Genomic DNA, 5805 nt, shown 5'->3' with positions numbered 1-5805 from the left:
TATCAGAATTGTCATTATAATTGTACAAGTAACACATCTCCCCTTATGTAGGAAATCAGATTCTATGTAGAGAATTGTCCGATTGAAGCAATGCATATGCAGATTTACGCAAATAACAACATAGTTCAAGATCTGAAGCGTAAGCTTATCACTATCCAATTCAATAAATTCAAGAATACATGCTTTGGCGTATATACACGGTTGCATGAGTGTCTTGTGCAAAATCAAATCTTTAGGTGCTTAATGGCTTGCGAATTGGAGGACAGTTCCTCAGACACACTATTGTTTCGTATAAATCACAATACAGTTATGCTTGCCATGGTTATGCGCTCTACTATGGGAGTATGCTGCAAAAAAGATGATGTAGCTGTTAGCGACAACGAAGCACCACAAAAAATCAACAAGCTGCCATGCACTGGAACTGGCAACATGAAATTTGTCATGATCAACTAGTAGCATGTACAAGCTTTTTTGTTTTGAAATCAATAATTTTATATTTTGAATACTATGCTTTGGTAGCTTTGTTTTAAGGTAAGGCATGTAACAATTTAATTACATTTTGAGGTAATTTTCATTTGAATGGAGTCATGATGATGCCATCTTATTCAATCTTTTGTCAAAGTACTTTATAAATCAAGTACTTAATTGATTAATCAGTGACAATTAAATTAAATTTTAGACTGAATTGATTTGAAAAAAGAATTGAGTCATGTCTATTTGATATTTTACCTGAACGTATTAATGTATATTATTATTAAAAATATACAGGCATGCTATACACAAGTATAGCTAAGGTTAATATACACGTATTAAATTAAAAAATAAGTCAAATTTTTTTGATACTTTATATGAACGTAATAATGTATGGTATTATTATAAATATACATTCATGTTATATGTAATCTAAAAATTAGTATATGTGTATTAAATAAAAAGAGCTTCGACAAATATAGTATCTAAGTATGCAAATGAGTAAGAGTTCATAAGCTGGTCTTCATAGTTGAACTTTTATAAAATAATAACCGAATTTGTTAGTAGATGAGTATCAGTGCATTTCATTATGTATAACTATCTTATTTAGTCATAAGAAGATTTGAATCCCATGTATTTTGCTATTCTAACTTCATATATAATGGGACGTGCCGTATCTGGATTAGTATTTGTTAATAAAAATGGTAAGTTGCCGAACTTTTTAGGATTATAATTATAGGAAATTCAATTATTGTAACTAATATTGCCTCATTTAATTTACAAAATATTAATAATTATATGACTGTATATATCAAAGAAAAATAAATATATATACACATATTCAGTCATTTTTTGATAAAAAGTGTAGTCGTTATTAATAAATATGTAGCTATTTATGTAAGTTTTTTTTTTTAAAAAAACCGCATACATATGAATACACACATACCCGTATACAGTAAGTCTTTCGCGTCGTCTTCTCCAAACGAACCCCAACAGCCAGTACTGTCTAGTTGTTGCCCTTGTTCTTGGCTTGAAAGATTGCGCCATGTCGAGCTTCGAGAGTTGGATTTGATCCTTGCCGTCCACCTCGCTTGGGAATCGTTCAAATTTGTTGAGAAAAGGAATATTTCTTGCTGGATTTGGCATATTCCTTATCCTAAGAAGGAATTTCATCGGAAAACCCCCAAATTCTATATGCCCCCCCCCCCTCAATTTCCCCCCGAATCCTTTTCAATATAAACCCATCTCTCCTTCATTGATGAAGGTTGATTCTTAATACATGAATTTTTCCATAAAAATGGAGATTTTTTAGAGCTAATATAGCTCCCAAAACTTTAAGATTTCTTTAGAGAAGAGTTCTTTTCTTTCTCCGGCTGCCTAGGTGTTTGTTGGAAACCGACAAAGTTCAATCGTGGTGTTGGAAGAAGCTTTCAGCTCGTCGTTCTCAGTCCGCTTCTTCAGGAAAGGTAACATCCTCGTTCTTATTTTTTTATATTTATTTCTTTTCGAGTGATGAATGCTTTGTCTTGACATATTCTGATTTAGCTATTTTCGAACTTCATTTGATTTGTTAGACTATTCTGGCTCTTGATATCACTTAAATACGAGCTGAATGTTTGTTTGTCTTTCAAAAAACTGTTAACTGGTTTTTTAATTTTTTTGTCAATCTCGAATTGGTTTGAGTTTGATGCTCACTGCATTCTGCTTATTCGACTGCGCTTCGTTTTTCTCTGTTAATTTTCATTTAGCATCACCATCGATGTAATAAACATGTAGCTTCGTTATAAGTGTTCGAAATGGAATCTTTCTGTCATCTGAATGTTTAAATGACTCAATATCGTTTTCATTGTCTTGGTTCAGTCGAGTCTCAGTTCTGTTTGTTGCTTTGTTGATGTTAATCTCTTCTTGAATTCTTTGTTATTCAGCTCAAATGGTTTATGCAGAATAGATTTGAGAGTTAAATCTTCATGTACCCTTTTCATCCTTGTCTTTAATGTCTTTAGAGGTCTTAAGTTGATCAAATTTTAGTAATTCAGTCCTTAAGCTGCTATATTGATTGTCACGTATCTCTTCTGCTAAATCTAGTCATGTCTAAATGTGAATTTGTACTTTAATTCATTTCTATGACGATAGTATACTTTGATTTAGATTATGCATATTCTAGTAAAGTTTAGTATGTTTGTGATGACGTTCCTTTATTTAATTACTACGATTTTAGGCTAATTTTGGATACATATATTGATCTGTTTTCAATTAGTTTAGTCTCTTTCTTCTAAATGCATGCCATTTAAACTGTGCTTTCCTTGCAACTTGAGGAGTACACATTGGCAGTAGTTCATTTTTAAATGAAATATTTGATTTGCTTTTATTTTACATCGGAGCCATGTCTGTTTCTTTTCCTTTTTCCTTGATTGCTGAAGAAATATTTAGCTGTATAACTATTGCATGACTAGCTCCTTTTTATATATCTACACTCTACAGTATCTCTTTATGGTCACTTTAAATCAAATATAATTTGATAAAATTCTGATTTATTATCGAATGCAGTTTCTTTATTTTGCAATCACTTCTTATGTTAGATTCATAATCCCTTAATCTCTTGTTTTGCTTACGATTACAAAATGTTAGCCTAAACAATTGATATAGTGGTTAATATCTATTTGCATTTAAAGCTGATTGGTTTCTTAGTATTCCATGTGACTTGATTTGACTCTAATTAGCTTTGTGTTTAAGTGCGATTTCTTTTTTTTTTTTTTAAAATGAGTGTTTTATGTTGTGTTTTTTCCTTATGTGTTGATGCATAAATACGGGCAGCAATTTTATTCGTTATAAAATGCTTAAATTTTCTTTATTTTTAATCTAGAAACATGCATCAATTAATCCTCTTTGGCTCACATATCCTTCGTTTGTGATGCTTATTTGCTTCATGTGGATTTGTCAATGTTGGGTCTGGATGGAGCAATAATTGTTTAAGATTAGTGATGACTAATAAGCAATATTGTGATTATTTTGAATGGTCTTAATTAGTCTGTTAAAAAATTTACCCTTTTAAGTCTTTAAGTTTTGGTTGATACTATTTCCATTGTTTGGTTGCCTATTGTTATTCAGCCTTGCATTTGTGCCTATTTCTATTTTACACTTTCCCAGATTAAATCAATGAGTTGCTACTTAGTCATTTTTATTTATGTTGCATGTGATATCACCCGAGTCCTTGTGGACATTCTCCTCATGGAAGTTGAAGTCCCTTTTATTGAGTCAACCTCGTCAAAGACTGGAAGCTGAAGTCCAGGGAAAATGAAAGAAAAAATATAGAAAATGGAGCTTGATATACAATCTGATATACAGGAGAACAAGGTCGTATATACTGATATACAACATGTATGTAACAGTGATATACAACATGTATGTAACAGTGATATACAATAAAATTGGGCCAAAAATCCAAAACGTAGGCGGCCCTAAAATTTAATCCAGGCTCACAGAAACTAAGTTTTGGGCCAAAAAATAAATTTTATTTTTATTTAAAGTTTTGGGCTGAAACCTAAAGCTCTTTGGTTAATTATTTAGGGATTACACAAATTCCATAATGTTAATACATCATATCCCTACTCTTTTTTAAATTTCAAAAATCTCTTAAATTTGTTGAAATTCGAATACATCTCAAAAACGCCCAGATACATTGCATTTCTATTTCAGATACATCCCTCAATAAATATCTCGATACAACACGTCTCAATTTTGGATACATTACTCAACATTTCGATACATAACGTACGTTCTGATATATCACGTAAAGTGATGTATCCAACCGATACATCGCATAAAGTGATGTATCTGAGAATAAGAGAGAGTACGAATTTTTATAATTTTTTCTAATGGTAGAAAATTTTAGAGAATATGATAAAATAAGTTGTGTATTTAAGTAATTTTTCCTGATTATTTTTGGGTTGTAATAATTTAATTATCGAGGGATTACACAAATCCCATAGTGTTAAGAACTAATTACATTCTATCCCTATTTTTTTCAAATTACAAAAATCTCTTAAATTTGGTGAAATCCGAATACATCTCAGAACGTCTTGATACATCGCGTAAGTGCTGTATCTGATTGATACATGCATAAAATGATTTATCTAATGTCTCGATACATCACATAAAGTGATGTATCTGATCAATACATCGCATATAGATATGTATCCGGTCGATATATCACGTAAAATGATGTATTCGACATCTCGATATATCATGTAAAGTGATGTATCCGATAATAGAAGAGAGTAGAGATTTTTGTAATTTTTTAAAATGGTAAGAAATTTTAGAAAATATGGTAAAATAAGTTGTGTATTTAGGTATTTTTTCCTTTAATTATTTATACTTGCTTAGATGTTAATTTTAATTTTGGTTTAACTTAATTAAATTCCCTAAAAGAAGAGCCATTTTTATGATTGATTTACTCTTACTAAATGATTTTACTCAAATGCTTTCTTTTACTTAGTCATTTTGACAAATAGTCCATATTGATATCTTCTAAATGAGTTGAAATTGTTTTTTTTTTTTTCAAATTATTTCTTCTAAATAGTCAAAAGTTTTCAAATCGTCGGATAACCGTACATTAATGGCCACTATGAATGCTAACACTTTCTCAAAGTGAAAATTTGAATCCTTACTCTTTTCTCTAAAAAATTTAAGATTTAAATTTGTTAGTCTTTTAAATCAGGTTTTATTAATTTCTTTTAAAAATAAATAAGAGGCAACTCCTTTTTTAAGTTGAAATCAATTTTAAATCATTTTTTTTCAACATAACAACACGTCAATTAATTAAAATATTATATAAAATAAAAAAAAAAAGGTATTATATGTGTAACTCATATAATTGATTACACAACTTTAAAACATCAGGTAAATATTATTAAGTAATATATTTGAGTTACACAATAAATACTAAGAAGTTTTAGTTTTTGAAAATGATTAAATACTAAGAAGTTTCAGTTTTTGAAAATGATTAATGTTGATTCGATTTAGCTATCTTGGATAAAATTACTTTTTTTTAAAAAAAAATTATAGATGAATTAATATTTTTAGGACTTTGAAATAAATTGAGAACCATACTATTTTAATTTCCAATAACTTCTCATCCTTTTGACTAAAACAAAATATTATTTTGTAGGTTCTAGAGTCTTCAATTGGTATCCTAATTAACGTGTAGTTATTATTAATAGTTGGTGAATTTTATTATTTAGATGAAAGTAAAATGTCTAATTAATATAAACTTCAGACTAAAGTTATAAGTTTGATAGAACACGTGCTGTTGTTCTTTGGCTTCGTCTCCAACCC

This window comes from Solanum dulcamara, chromosome 6 (genome assembly GCF_947179165.1).
Source record: "Solanum dulcamara chromosome 6, daSolDulc1.2, whole genome shotgun sequence".
Classification (NCBI taxonomy): domain Eukaryota; kingdom Viridiplantae; phylum Streptophyta; class Magnoliopsida; order Solanales; family Solanaceae; genus Solanum; species Solanum dulcamara.
The sequence above is the reverse complement of the archived record's forward strand: the minus strand, read 5'-3'. Positions refer to the sequence as shown.